Raw genomic sequence first — 17,637 nt, 5'->3', positions numbered from 1 at the left:
TTCGAATTTTTGCTTTGCCAACTTATTGATTTCAAGAGAGGTTTTGATTATTCCTTAATCATGACAATTACGATTTCTACGTTAATATTATCCTCTTTCATGTCTTTGTAAGCCGAGGGTTACGATTTCAAGAGGGGGCTGGAGCGTTACCCTTTGCTTGCAAAGATGAATTTATATATAGTATATCATCAAGTATCAAAAGTGGGTTATCAAGAACTTGCAGATTTGTTAGGTAGTTGTTATGTAAACCTCATTTGTGTTCGAGTCATGTGGATATATATATATACATTGATAACTTTAAAATCCATCCAATCTATTTTTAGAAAACTATTTTTATATTTTTGCAACTGCAAACTTATTGATTTCAAGAGAGGTTTTATTCCTTAATCATGACAATTACGATTTCTAGGTTAATATTATCCTTTTTGTAAGCCGAGGGTTACGATTTCAAGAGGGGGCTGGAGCGTTACCCTTTGCTTGCAAAGAGGAATTTATCTCGAGGAATTTATATATATAGTATATCATCATGTTTCAAAAGTGGGTTATCAAGAACTTGCAGATTTGTTAGGTTGTTGTTATGTAAACTCATTTGTGTTCGAGTCATGTTGATATATATACATTGATAACTTTAAAATCTAGCCAATCTATTTTTAGAAAACTATTCTTATATTTTTGCAACTAAACTTTCAGTTTTATCCGTATATAATACTGAATACCTCTACGGAAGAATTAGTGTAGATCATAAACATTAATATATTAATATTCAAAATTTCACAGAATGCACACTCACTTCAATATCCTAAACAATTTATATACTAGTCAGACATAAAAACATTAACTGTGTGACCCCCCCCCCCCCATAAAAAATATTTTTTGATGGCAAAAGTGGTATGATACTTTTGCCAATGACCCCCCCCCCTAAAATGCACCGACCCCCTCAGCTGATAAATAATAACTGTTCCCTTAATATAAAAAAGACAATGCTGACTGGGTGCGAAGTGTAATAAAAATAAAGGAACTTAAAAAATCAGAAAAAAATAAAGGTTCATTGTTCTTTTTTTTTTAAATATATAAGCCAATGAAAATTTGGTAGGAAATCGAAATTCTCTTTTTCTCTTTTGATTTTTCATACTTTAAATATTGGCAGCTTTTTTGGTTTCAAAAGCAATGAAAGATTAACAAATAATTTATTAGAATTCCAAATGTGGCTTTTAAACTATATATGAAATAAAATTATGAAAAGAAATTATTAAGTCCTAACATAACTAACAAGAATGTGTCCCCAGTACACGGATGCCCGTGACAATGGAAGAGGGGACCTCTAATTTGGGATTAAAATTATAAAGATCATATCATAGAGAACATGTGTACCAAGTTTCAAGTTGATTGGACTTCAACTGCATTAAAAACTACCTCGACCAAACACTTTAACCTGGGACGAACGGACGAACGAACGAACAGACGAATGAACGAGCGAACCGACGGACGGACGGACGGACGCACATCCCAGAAAACATAATGCCCATAAATTGGGCATAATAAAAAGTTAAAGAATTCAGAATTCAAGAACCCCTATTTAGACCCTCATGTTTGTTAAAGATGACAATTCTATGCAACATCTCCACTCGGAAGGACACATCACATTTCGTGATCAGCTACAGATACTAATATTCAATTTGATAATCAAATTAAACGGTACTACTTGTACTGCACATGTTGATGCGTATTTCAATATATAAATAAGTTTCTTTCAGTGAATCCAAATTATCCGAATAAAAAAAATACTAATGTAACACAATTGTGTTTCATATCATTAATTATTATTATTATTACCGGAGTATTAATTAGGAAATTCATTAAAAAGGAATTAAATAATTCAATAACAATCATGTACACTTTGGACACTTTTAAATAACGATCTGTTCAAATATTATAGACATACCATGTATACCCTGCAGCCAATAAATGACCATGTCTACTGTGAAATAACATGTATCCTTCAAGGTTTGACAATTAACCATAGACTAGAATTATTTAACATCCAGACGAATACGTAACCGGCCATTAGCTATGGGCCAATGTTTATGGACAACTGGACTATATAAGATCCAGCTTTGGACTTGAAGGGGGACGGATTGGTACAAGGGATTGGTACCGGAGATTCCGCCACGGTCTCCCACCTCGTGGGTAGGCTGGAACATATGCGCTTAATATCCAAACGTATTTCATCAGGATTGAAACTATACGATCACGTGCCCGTGTGAGATACTGAACATTCGAAACAATTCTACTTTAAAGACAGTTGTGAACATTCGAACATTTGAACTTTAGAATCTTTCTTGACTTTGTAATTACGTAATAAAATATATTTATCCATTAATGACTTCGTCACATAAGTCAAAATTTGATGCCGTTTGACCACGATCGACTTGGATTGTCTAAAATAACGCGAAGGAATATAAAAGGTAAGAACTCAGTTACTTTCATTTTTCTTAATGGACAATCAAGATATTTCTATGTCAGTACAAAAAGTAGAAATGGCTTTTCAAGGGATGGCACACATATTCAGTAAAGTTTTTGATTTTATAGGAATTGAGGCCGTATTTTTAAAAAGGCTGAAAATCTGATGTTTTTTCACGAGATGTGGTTAAAATAAAACTTTTTATTGAGTGTTTTAAGGTATTATAGGTCAATTTAAAAATTATGAATATTATACACATTTTTTTTATCAGAATGAAAGGTTATTTTTTTTTGTGTTATTTTTTGTGAGGTACGTGTTGTTTAAGAGATAGGATAGATTACACATATGATTCTTAAAAAAAACCCAAGAAAAACGTTTTTTTTTGTGAAGTTATAGAGAAGCTAGTTTTTCGTTTAATTAAATTTGTAAAAAGACAAAATGTCTGATACATTAGCATTTTTTGTTCCGTATTTAATGGTGGTTTTTGGTCATATTATGGGTTGTTTTTTTGAAGATACACTCAATTATTCTAGGAAACATATGTTTTACGTAAAATTAGTAGAGCACCGGTGTAAATGAAGGTTGAATTAGAACCTTTGGTAGATGAAGTTAAGGGTACATTGAGGATACATTGTTTGCGTATTCTAGCCATTGATTATTATGGGTTTACGTAGGTTGGTAGTGTGTACGCACATTTGTTTAGAGAAAACAAATAGTCTATAATTTTAGATTCCAACCCCTTCTTCGGTTGATTAACATAAGTGATGTTAGTAATTAAATGGTGCAAGTTTTTTTTTATGGTGTTAGATTACGCCATATTTACATATTGTAAATAGGAAAAGAGACGTATCTTCAGAAAATAGCACATAAATATGTTTTTCCCTAAGGGATTTACATACTAGTATTGTTATGGTAGATTGATATTTAATAAAAAAGAGAGACATACGAACGTAATGAGAAAATTTAAGTGAAATAGATAATTGGTATTAAAGGAAAACTAGCTTTAAAGTAAAATTTATTTTTTTTCTTAAGCAATCATGAGGACTATTATTATAGATTAAGATAAGAATAAGGAAATAATTAATTAAGGAGTTGAAAAAAGAATCTTAACGATGTGTCAGTTTGTTCATAAATAGGCATATATTTTTTTTTTAATTGTTTTAGTTTTTAAGATGTTAGTTAAGTTTTAAAATCAGATTTCAATTTATACCCTAACGCTGAGCCGTATTGAAATGTATAAATAGGATAGGCAGTAGGTTTGAAATTTTAAAACAAATGAAAAAAAAAAATTATTAGATATATAAAAAGGAAGGGATCATTATGATAAGGACACTTTATACTATTTTGGAAAAATGTAAAAGATTAAGGAGAACGACATTTTTTTTTTTGCAACAAGGTGTTGTTGGTGTTGTTGTTGTCAAATATGAAAAATAGTCAGTAACATGACGTAGTTGAAATTTTATCAAAGGAATCTTAAATGGTTTTGCTTTTTAAAGAGTGATCAGAATAAATCTTTGGTCTTTAATATTTAGAGCTAAGAGTTAAGATTAAATAATGAGGCACTAAGGTTAAAGAAATAAAAGTATTACAATTGCTAACACGGTAAAATATAATTTTTTATTAAAAAAAATTTTTTTTTCATGTGTGTAGGTGTTACATTAAATGATTGATTAACTTATTTGATTGTAAATTTATATATAAATGTATATCTTAAAAGTAATGAATAAATAAACATATCTTGTTTTTATTAGGTAGATTTTCTCAAAATTGTAGAAGTTGTATACAAGATTTATTTATTTTTGTTTATTTTGTTTTTGTTTTAACCAGATAACTTGATAGTTTTTTTGTTTTTTTTATTTATACAAAGAAAGTGTTTTATCAAATTTAGCTAGCCTTGAATAATCAAGAGAACTAAAGGAGATTTACCAGACGATTGATAATAATAAAAAAAAAGAAACAAAGGGGAAGTTGACAATTTTTAGTTTTCCAAATTGAAATAAGTTTTAATTTATCAGTGGGGTTAAGGTGCGATCTTCATTGGAATAGCCATATTTTTTACTGTTAATTTATTAAGAATATATCTTGGTTAGCCAAAAAGAAGGGTGCGAGTTCTAGTTCTAATGCCACGAACCGTTGGCACAACATGGTGTCAACGCAATTGGTTGGGACAGATGTTACTGCTTCCAGAGAGACTGATGTCTTCCTCTGCGCCATTGATCAAGGATGAAACTTAACCCAATGACGATGTTATTAACAGCCTCTTTAGAAGGACGAACTAACCAGCTAGATGCGCCAACTACTTCGTAATGAAGATGATGATGACTGACACTTGTACAAAGATTTGCGCCCTTTCCAGTAGTTGATGAACATTATACTATGATGGTGACGGAAATAAAACATGAACTATTTATACTGAAATATTGAACTTATGATTCGAATGAACTACGTGTAAATATATCCAGATATTGGACTAGATGAATGTGATGAACTTATTATATTGGACTTGTAGAACTTTATAAACTTAGATATGTGGTGATGGTTACCGGAAACCTTACAATAGCTATTAAAATAACCTACAGGAAGAAAAATACCGTATTTTATTGAACTTTCGTTCCATAAGTATAGGAGGCATAATATGTAACACAATTGTGTTTCATATCATTAATTATTATTATTATTACCGGAGTATTAATTAGGAAATTCATTAAAAAGGAATTAAATAATTCAATAACAATCATGTACACTTTGGACACTTTTAAATAACGATCTGTTCAAATATTATAGACATACCATGTATACCCTGCAGCCAATAAATGACCATGTCTACTGTGAAATAACATGTATCCTTCAAGGTTTGACAATTAACCATAGACTAGAATTATTTAACATCCAGACGAATACGTAACCGGCCATTAGCTATGGGCCAATGTTTATGGACAACTGGACTATATAAGATCCAGCTTTGGACTTGAAGGGGGACGGATTGGTACAAGGGATTGGTACCGGAGATTCCGCCACGGTCTCCCACCTCGTGGGTAGGCTGGAACATATGCGCTTAATATCCAAACGTATTTCATCAGGATTGAAACTATACGATCACGTGCCCGTGTGAGATACTGAACATTCGAAACAATTCTACTTTAAAGACAGTTGTGAACATTCGAACATTTGAACTTTAGAATCTTTCTTGACTTTGTAATTACGTAATAAAATATATTTATCCATTAATGAATTCGTCACACTAACAGTAAAATTAAAAGCAACAGTAGAAAAGTTGATATACTAGTAACAAAGGGTCCAAATGTATAATGTAAGTATTTGAAAAAGCATGTTTGACTAAAAATATACAGCAATAGGGTGTTTTATTGACATTTATATTAAGAAATTAATTCAATTTAGTCACTAAAAAGACCGATGACAGCTTATTTTATTTTGAATACTTAATTTTACGATAAAATGTCAAAAGGGTTTGTCATCTATTTTACAAACTTTAAGGTAAGATAAAATATTTTATAAATTTAGTACATTTTAAAACAGTTTGGTGTATTGAATACTTTTGTCTAAAATCAAGACATCTGTTAAGTTTGATAAAGAACGCGTGGACAGGATGTTGCACCACTAAAGGAAGCATGTTTGTTTATTGTCTCGAGTGAGATTACACAACAATCACCACTTATAGCCTTAAATAACTGCAGATAAGATCGTCTGTCAACGAACGCAAACTACACTCCTTAATCCAAAGGTCGACAACTTGCATAGTTATTGAGGGAGACGATAAAAATAACAGTATTTACTATAGTTATTTCGGAAAATTATTTTACTTCAGAAAGGTCGTGAATCAAATGAGATACATGTATGTGATAGGCTAACAAAACCACAAACTTATGACATAAAAAATCATAGAATAAGATGTCCTACAATTGATGTGTCAAGTTGTAAAAAAAACCTTTTTTCTTCTATTTGATAGGTTTGAACGTTGTTTTCAATTTAGACTTGTATATAATATATATATGTATTCTGATATAGAGTATGTTTTAAACATATGTTGAACAGTTTCCATGAATATTTGGCTAAGTGATTGATGACCGATAAAGCTTGAAACCCCAGACTGAATCTAAATGTTTACTGTAAAAAAAATCCATTTATACACAAGTAAAATACGATACAAAACAGAAAATAAATATTTTCAAAACTTTATTCAAGATATATATTTTGGTTATAAACAAGCTTTTGTCCAAATAACCTAAAATTCAATGGAGGTTTGACAAAGTTAGTGATGCTTAAAAAAATAACGACTTCCTTTTATAACTAGTAAGTTGGTTGTCTGTCACATTTGGTTCTAGTAAATTGTTTTGTTCTATTTAAGCCTTTAGTTTTCTCTACTGAATAGTTTCATGCTTTCATGTATGGGCCTTGTATAACCGACTACATGGATTAGGATCAGTAGCAGTGTCAGATACGAAACTGATTTTTCATAAATGATTACAGTTTGCAGATATAGTTACAATGCAAACATTATTGCCTGCTAAGTGTTGTACTTACCTGTGAAGATGATTTCTGTTAAAAATAAATAACAATCCCTGCCCTTCAAATTTAATATATCACTGTAAACAAACAAAAGAAAGAGATCAACAAGTATCCATGGATACCTGCATGTTTGATATATTATATGATTGAAAACAATATTCAAACGAATTAGTCATCACATCACTTTAGGCATTTTGGTGGCAGCGAATGCAATATTCATTTAATATACATATTTTATACTTTACAAGCTGTTGAATTCGTCTGTATATTATATTATGCATATTTAATCAATGCGGCTCATTTTTTCTCCTTTTTTTACATTTTGTGTAACGTTAACGCCTGTTACAATATTAATGACAAACTAAAATGTTTTACTTGAATGTTTTTGATTTTAATTCTGTTTTTTTTTTCTCTCACAAATATCATAAATTATGATTATAGCTGCGGTAGAAACAAAAATCGGAGTGATATCTGCATATGAAGAAAGATTTTTCAAGCAGTTTGTTGGTAGTACTTTATTTTGTATCTGCATTCGCATGCATGCAATTGTGGACCATTGCGAAATACCACTTCCTTATAAAATAATCTGATCTATTTCAAGTATCAATCACAGTAGATTTAGTTTTTCAAAACATATACATAAATTTTCTTTGCCATTGATTGCTTCAAATATTTATTTAAACTACTTTTGCAATACACATCTCTATGCAAATAGAATATAATATTTTAAGCAATCTTCAATATATACAAGGTTTTCTCTGCTTTCAAATCTTTCTGTTTGAACCCGTCGACCTGGAACTTATCAATTATTGGTAATATTAATTATTTGGAAAACAAAAGGTCCTGGCTATCCAGGAATTGAGTATTTTTTAATCAACAGCATTGTCCTATATTAGTTATCTTAGAAAGTCTTGCTGATTGCTGAATAAAACTACAATAGGGAACAATTTGATAATGATTGAATTTATTAGTGTCAGCCCTTTGATTATGACCCGTGTATATAGCAAAATCCTAAATACACCGTTTGGTGGTGCGCCTGTCAAATGCGGAACGTACAGATAAGGTAATAGCTAACAGGTGAATATACAATTGGTATCGGTATCGGATTCGACCCGGAACTTGTTAATTATTGGCAATATTAATTATGTGGAAAACAAAAGGGTCAAGAGTGGTGTAATTTTTAATCTACACCATTGTCCTATATTAGTGATATATAGAGTTGAATTCTTTGATTTGTCGTTTTTACCCGATGACGGCTGACAAATTGGACCTCGTAATTTTAGTATTATAGATATATACAAATGCATTTGTCAAATTCGTAAATAGCTATAGTGTCTTGTGTTGTTTCAATAGCCGGTGACGTGAACACAAATATGACGTATGTATACATCCTTGACCAACTTTTTATTTAATATTTATATCATTTAAATTACGTAGATAAACATGACCTTCAGTCTAAATGTAAAGTTTCTGTAGTGCATGTATATTTTAAGATATAAAAAACTATTTATAGAATCAAGTCTTGTGAAATATTAAAAAAAACTATAGTTTTAGTTATTTTGGTAACTGGATCTTCAATAACCATATTTTGAAATACACATTCTGATTTCATTTTGCTTCAACGCCTGAATTCTGAAAATAGATCATACGCACAGCGTTTCATTAAACTATAAAAGTTATATTTCAACTACTAAACAAATACAAAAAGTTGACACCAGGTTAACCAGAAAAGATGCATAGGTATTATAAATTGCTCCAGTATACGAAAAACTGAAGTTGATACTCACGACTGCACCAAGTTAACCAGAGAAATTGCATAGGTGCTTAAACTTCCCCTTTCTATTTCGAGGTAACTATAATTGAACACATTGCAGAAAGTTTTGATTAGAACAATTTTGTCATTCAATACCAGATGCGGATCCAAACCTTAAAAGAAGGAGCCCGGGACCCCCAAAAGAGGCATCATGTAGAATAGATAATTCAAAAGGTCTATGTGCTAACCATACATAGGTATTACAAATTGCTCCAGTATATGAAAAACTGAATACAGAATACACGAATCCCGAAGTTTTTGGCTGGATTCCAATCTAATTAAAATATTGATCTCTGATTACGTTATACTACATATTGATCTCTGATTACATATATAGTATAACGTAATCAGAGATCAATATTTTAATTAGATTGGCTGGATTCCTACTCAGACTGTCCTTGTTTTAATTTCAACATGATACACTCAAGACATTACGTTGTCTTTCTGTTTGTTAAATATCGTTTGCTAGCAATGCTTTTCAACTTCGTTCCTTATTTGGTTGGAGCGTCAATAATATGCTGGGTCGTTATCATAGACAAAACAGTCGTCGTGTTAATGCATGTAACTAATATGAGGCAGGCATTACCTGTGAATGGGGACGAAGTTTGTTTAAATTATTTTTTTTGTATTTTAAATATTTGTTAAAATAAAGATACGGAAATACCTATATTTTACTAGACTAATCAAAGTCTCACGACAACAAGACCGGAAGTAGGAAGTAGAGTTATGTGTTCTGCGCAGATCCGGAAATTAAAAAACACGACAAAAAAAAAATTGAACGATTTTGAGTTCATTAGTATAATGAAAAATTCGGGAAATTTTCCCGATTTTTTTTTTTTTTTTTATTGAATTTTCTACTGTAGTAGGGGACTTCGTCCCCATATTCTGAGTTTATATTTTTCGTGTTTTCCTCGAATGTGAACTACCAATTTAGACTTGTACTTATATTACATTAACAACAAAAGAGTTGCCACATGTGGAGCGTTATACGTAGCTACACACTATTCTGGAGCACATGTGATCTGCCCTGGTTTTTGATAGGAACGTGTTGCTCGGTCTTTAGTATAATAAATGCCAGTTAAGAGTAAACATAATTTTATTATGAATAATACAAACTACATTTTGTATGTACACATTCACAAATAGGATTCAATTCTTTTTTCTACCTCTATGTATCAATTATATATATAATATAATCACTATTTCGACTTTTATAAACTGGAAAATACGAAATATAAAAAGTAAAAGTTTAATGATTTAGTGATTTTAAATGTTAAAGTTGCGACCTTGACATGAAGTTCAATTATACTTTTAATTTTAGGGATATCCTAATGAGCTTTCTTATGTATATATAAGATGCATGGTATTCTACATATGTAGATGATATTGGTAGGAGAACTGCTGTGGTGACACAGTTGTCGTATTGTCGAGTTCACCAGAGATACAACATGATGACTACAATTCTAAAATTATGAAAGGTTTTTTTTATTCTATTTTTAGATATACATTGACAAAAAAACACCAAAAAGTAAACATTACACAATATAAAAAGTCGGTTATTTAAACTTGAAAGCTAAAAATTTATATATTATAAATAGCTCAATTTATTGCGAAATCTTAAATATAAACCTTTGTTGCAAAATCTTAAAAATACATTTTGTTAGCTTAAATTTTCCGATCTGGTACACCAAACCCAGTGTTGTGGATGGGGTTAAAAAAAAAATGTCCAGTGGCAAATAGTTTATACATGTTCGGGACGATAGGGACAAGAAGAAGTTGACATAAAAAGACAGGATTCCGCTTAAAAGTGCACTTTTATAACATAACATGTCTTCCATGAACAAGTGTTTGCAACTGCCATTCAGAACAAGCGAATGATTTTATGTCCCTTTTATGGGCATTATGTTTTCTGGTCTGTGAGTCCGTTCGTCCGTCCGTGCGTTCGTTCGTGCGGTCTGTTCAGATTCAGGTTAAAGATTTTGGTCAAGGAAGTTTTTGATGAAGTTGAAGTTCAATCAACTTAAAACTTAGTACGCATGTTCCCTATGATATTATCTTTCTAATTGTAATGCCAAATCAGAGTTTTTATCCCAATTTCACTGTCCACTAAACATAGAAAATGATAGTGCGATGGGGCATTCGTGTACTATGGACAAATTCTTGTTTTATATGCTTCACAAACAAGAATATATGGTAATGTGGCAAGGAACTTTCTTTAATACGGTCTTGGAAAACCAACAGCATTAAGATACGCGGAAATAATCAATATAAAGAAAGAGGTGTTTTTATTGCTGTTCTAGGGTAGTCTGTTTTCAAAATCTTTGGCATAGAGCAAGCATACATGAATAGGAAGTCTGATGCAGATATGCACCATGCGCAAGCCAGTCGCAATAAGAGACGAAACGCAGAACCAAACCATGCTGGTGCTTTATATGATCTTATAACTATAGAGCAATAACATGTCCCAAAAACAGTTCTACGCTTTATCTATATACCCGATATAAATACACATAATCCATTATATTTTTTTGATAGTACATATACTTTGTTTATTTTGATGTTATGCATGCCATGGAGTTTAAGGTCACATCACGGATGCGGTTAAGTGTTCTAAAAATCACATGACATTTAAGTGCAGTGTTTACATCATTACTCAGGTATATATTTTCATTTATAAATGAATAAAATATATGTACCTATTATGTGGCCGCTGACATCATTTTGAATATTCTCGTATCTTACGTAATTTTTGACCCCTAAATATTTCACATTATTTGCGAGGTAAAGTTTGTTGATGTTAAATCAGTATTTTATTAAACTCTAAAAACCGCGACATACATCACGATCTTTATCCTTATAATTAAAAATAAGCCAGAGTTCCTAATGTTGCTCTCCAATACTGCTCCAATCCACTCATTGCTGTACTGCTGTATCAATATTCAATCTAAAACCAAATAGCTAAAATGTATCTGTGAGGCTTTAACTTGCTGCATTATTTTTTACTCATTTGTTTTTATACTCAAAACGGCTAGTTTGCTTAGGTACTCACCACTTATTACTTTTGAAAAGGGTATTGTTTTTCTTTTTTTGGGACACACAGTTTTATTCAATTTACTGTATCAGATTTAAGCAATTATACATTAGAAAAAATCTGATAATAAATATGCAAATAAAATTTAACTAAAAAAATACAGACATGTATATAAAGAAATTTAATTCAAGATTAAACTCGTTCACCCAGCTTAATAAAAATATGAAAAAAAGCTATTCTGAAAATATGTATACACATTTTCTACAAATTTGCACCTTAATTTTTATTATGAAAATGAAGTAAACTCTTTCAAAAGGGATGAGATATGTCTCGTATTTTAAATGTTATGTGCTTTGCTTGCGTAGATAATCATATTAATTTCTTTTCAAATTATACCGAACACTTCTTGTATAAGTATATTATTAATAGCTTACATTGAAAGAAAATGACTATTACCAAAATATTATTAAAGTCCCCAAGTGGTAAATCCACATACATTAAAAAAGTAAATATACTTGTACTCGGAGTATTGACCTTTTAAAAGAAGTAATGATTTGATTAATGGTCTTATCGTAGCAACATTATTATGTTTACAGCTAATGTGTGAAAGAAAATAAATTTCTATGTATTTTGTCTGTTATCAATTTTCATATTCACAAGGTACCGAAGAAAAGATAAAAGATATTTTATTTCCAATTATGGGCCCCAAAGTGCATAAACGTTAAAACATCAATAATTTACACAATACACTACAAACAATAAGATAAAAAAAATCAAACTATTTACGTTTATTTTTTTAATATAATGCATTTTAATGCAAGTGTGGTTGATATAGATATCAAACAAGCAGCCCAAAATGACTTGGTTCGTGTTACTCAGTTTTTCGTTTTCTATGTTGTATGTTGTTTGTTTTTCTTTTTACGTTTTTTCGTTGCCATGGTATTGTCAGTAAGTTTTCACTTATGATTTGGAATATTACTTGTAATTTTTCACCTCTCTTTTAAAGAAACAGCAAATTGTAATGTTACATATAAAGAAGATGTGGTGTGATTGTCAAGGAGGCAACTATCCACCCCAGTTCATAAGTAGTGGATGCAAGCTATTATAGGAAACCGTACGACCTTCGACAATGGGAAAAGCCCATACCGTATACATGAAAAATATGAAACATTCATATATCTAAATATGCAGGTACTACTCAGTTGAGAAAACAAAAACGGCTTTACATATAACAAAACAATTTACGAAAAACAAACGACAGACGTGAACCAACGAAAACACTGAATTCAGTACAAGCTCCTGTAAAGAATATGACGGGGTCAAACATGTTTGTAAGAGTTCAACCCCCTTTACCTGGGACATTTGGTTCAATGTTCGTTTTAAATAAATTTGAAATGACACAATTAGTAAAAATTGAATAAAATAAGTGGTATGATTGCTAATTAGACCAGCCTCCAGAGACCAAATGACACGAAAGTAAGCAACTAAAATTTCCTATAGGTTACATTTAAAATATAATCTTCCGACTCGGTTATGGTTCGTTTACCGTTGCGACCAGTCATGTAATTTGAACCCTTTTCTATTCCTTATCTATGTGTTATAATATCCCATCTATAAACGGCATGCATATATGTCTTAACAATAAAGATTTTAATGACAAATATAATCAACTGGTTCGGTCAATGTTCATCAACCGGATTTTTTTCCCTCAACAAACTAATTTAAGATAACCATATTATCTGTTTGCTTTATCATCTTAAATCTGAAATAAACAAGTAAAACCTATAACTGGAAGAGTTTTTTGGAAATTGAGACTTCAAAAAACTCATCATAGATACCAGGACTAAATTGAAAGTATATACACCAGACGCGCGTTTCCTCTACAAAAGACTCATCAGTGACGCTCGAATCCAAAAAAGTTAAAAATGCCAAATAAAGTACGAATTTGAAGAGCATTGAGGACCAAAATTTCTAAAAGTTTTGCCAAATACAGCGAAGGTAATCTATGCCTAGGGTAGAAAAGCCTTAGTATTTCAAAAAATTCAAAAATTTGTAAACAGTAAATTTATAAATATAACCATATCAATGACAATTCATGACGCTCGAATCCAAAAAAGTTAAAAAAAAAAAAAAAAAAAAAAAAAAAAGGTTAAACAAAGTACGAAGTTGAAGAGCATTGAGGACCAAATTTCAACGAATTATCTTGAAACAACTGTATTACAAAAATTACCAATTAGAACATGTACCAATTGAATTGTTCGGTAAACATGGTACATGTACTACTGCTTACTAATTTGAACTAATTGTCAAGTGGAAAAAATCGTCCATACTCTAAATATTGTTGGAAACATGAGGAGTATCTCTTAAGTCAAGTATTTGATATATATTTCTATCCATTTTAATTTTAATGTAAAAGACGCAAATGAAAGTGTAAAATTGTGTCATACTTATATTTTCATGTATACAATACACTGTAAGTGCTTTTCGTCTGCTTTTTATTAAAATTTTGATTGTTACTTTCCTAAATAAGATATGGGCGCAATTTATTGTGTAAATCATCAATCTGGTAATTTATCAATCGGTAAACGATACCAGAAAACTGCAAGGTCAATAAAGCATTTTTACAGCGAGTTCTAGGTCATCGGTTATTTGTCTTTATGGCATGGTTGTTTTACGGGACCAAACAGAATTCAATTTTGATTTACAAAGTCTTGTATCAATAACATCAATATTCAATCAGTTTTGTTACAGTATATATAGGTGTTATCTAATTCCAATAGGACCACACCCATTCTTACTTCCTTTCTGACAAAAAAAAATCAAAATTATCATGGCTAATATATTGGTGGAATATCGAACAAACACTCGTGGAATATCGACGGAACAACTTGGTATATCGACTATCGTATGATATCTACTTACAATCGTTGTATTTCAATCAAAAATCGTGGGATATCGACCACACACTCTTGAACTATAAACTAAGCAGTGACCAATAATCAAGGAATATCGATAAAAGTAGTCATGGGACAGGGATAAATAATTGTGCATGATATATTATATTGTTTTTCGTTGATTGTTTTTGCATATAAATAAGGCCATTGCTTGCATAAGAAGATATGGTATAATTGACTTAAAAAAATACTTTACTACGTTGACCAATGACGTTAGCGATAGCAATTTTAGATCACCATGCAGAATCTAGTAATAAGCAATCCCCCAAAACACAAAGTTAGATATAAATGGCACCGACGTGACAAATGTAAAAACAATTTAAACGAGAAAACAGATATCGTCAGGTGACACAATCGTTAGATATCGTCGAAACAATCATTTGATAGTATGTGGAAGAATCTTGGTATAGGGATTGACCAATCGTTGTATAGGGATGGAACAATCGTTGTATAGGGATGGAACAATCGTGGTATTGGGTGGAATAATATCGGGATCGGAGTAATACATGTACTATGTTCTATATTGGTGGAACAATCGAGGTAGTGATATGGACCAATTGTGTGATAGGGGTGGAATAATAGTGATATAGGGATGGACCAATCGTGGGATAAGGTAGGCATAATTGTGAGATATCATGTATAGAACAACCGTGATATAGAAATGGAACAATTGTGGTATAGGGGTGGAACAATTGTGAAATAGGGGATTTGAACAATTGTGATATAGGGTTGGAACAATCCTGCAATTGATATAGGGTTGAACAATCGTGATACAGGGGTGAAACAATCATGCCATTGATATAGGGTTGAACAATCGTGATACAGGGGTGAAACAATCATGTCATTGATTTAGGGTTGAACAATCGTGATACAGGGATGAAACAATCGTGATATATGGGTAGAACGTTCACTTGGATACTATATAACAAATGTCAATTTAGTATTACGACAAAGGAGAAACTCGTTTCTAAACGATCCTTGTAGTACGCGCTTTCAATCGTGTCCTTTATTTTGAAACTTTCAATTGTGAGTTTAGACTGGTTGTATCAGGATTAATGATTGAATTTACTTCTTATATGTTGACGATACACAATCATGCATACAGCTAAGATGCCGTCATTTAAATGTGTTGATCTATATCATTTATTATTGGAGCCAGATTTGTGAAAATTTAAAACTGCGGTAACTTTGGTACATGTAGTCCTGTCATTTTCGTGATAATTACCATTTAATATTATTTTTAATAATTTTGGTATTTTAATACGTTAACTCTGTCTGATGAAAAAAGTACAAGGCGATCGTTTCTAACCCAGTAAACACATCCATGTATATCAACTTTCCTTAATTCAAATACCTCTTAAAAAACTTTAATAATTAAAGTCAATAAAACTCCATATATGCGATGTTAATATATTAATCATAAATAATAAGCCTTGTTGTAAAAGCTTCCCCGGGTTCTTACTTCAAAACTGATATGTTATAAAAACAAATAAAATAGAACCGTGATTATTAGATAACCCGATTACAGAGCAATACATAATAGTTTCAAAAATATTTGAAGAAATAATTTAATTAAATATCTGATCCACCCTGGCATGCTCACACGATGACTTGAACACTTTTTAATAAAAAAGTTTCTTGTTTATATAAATACTTTTTTTTTAACTGAATATTATCTTTTTAAACGGAAAATTTTATAAATGAACTACATCCGTATTATACTCAACACGTATAAATCTTCTCATATATGCAATTTTATAATGAGGTAAGCAAGTCATGTGCGGTTACACATGAGGTCTAATTGTGGTTAAAATGTCATATCTTCTTTAAAAAATTGTGACTGTGATAAATGTTTGTTTGCTGTAGGTATTGCTGTTGGTAATGGAAAATTACCCTATGAGTAGGTCTAAATGTTGCCGAAAGGGTAACATTCGAGTTCCTCTCCTTTTTTGATTGAATCATTGGATAAAAAAATCAGAAAGTTTTTGTAACCTACCGGTTTTGAATATAAAGGGAAGATGAGGCAATGCTTTCAAATAAACCTATTCAATACATAAATAATTAACGTTAAAGCACATAATATTCCTGCTGAGGACAATCTTGATGCAACATGCTTGTATACAATTTCTACGTTTTAAGACATTTTCTGTAACGGAACCCCCCCCCTTTTTCCCCTACCCTCCCCCCCCCCCCAAAAAAAAACCAACAACAACAAAACAACAAAACAAAACATAAAGACAAAAGGAAAACCAGCCTCGAAATTTTAAAGTTAAGGTACCAAAAAATAGTCTGATAATTAAAGTTAGACATCGCCACTGTTTTTTTTTTCTTACAAGAACAATAATTATAAACTAGTATCTCAATTGTTTGTAAAACAATTGAAAGGTCTTTCCTGTAAAAATGATGATTTCGTAATGTACTTTGTATGACTCTTCGTTTGATATACGACAAGCATACCTTCTGAAACTTTTCGTTTTTTACACTTAATGACCTCATCCGCCTACATTTTTGAGACCGGAAGTGTGATATATGTAACACAGGGTAGATGAGCTTTTATTTGATATGCGACAACGCCATGTTCTAGAAAGTTTGATTTTTGCACTTAATAACCCCATCCAACTAATTTTTGGAGGTCGGGAATTTGATATTTCAAATGTACACATCACGACCTTTCATTTGATATACAACAACCCTATCGTAAAAGAAAATTTATTTTTTGCACTCAATGACCCCATCCAACCAATTTTTGGGGAACGTCAATTTGAAATTTGAAATGTACGCTTTATGTTCTTTCATTTGATATGCGACAACCTTACCATCTGAGAAATTTGAATTTTTGCACTAAATGACC

The sequence above is a fragment of the Mytilus galloprovincialis genome, chromosome 10 (genome assembly GCF_965363235.1).
Source record: "Mytilus galloprovincialis chromosome 10, xbMytGall1.hap1.1, whole genome shotgun sequence".
In the NCBI taxonomy this organism is placed as follows: Eukaryota; Metazoa; Mollusca; class Bivalvia; order Mytilida; family Mytilidae; genus Mytilus; species Mytilus galloprovincialis.
Note: the sequence above shows the minus strand (reverse complement) of the source record.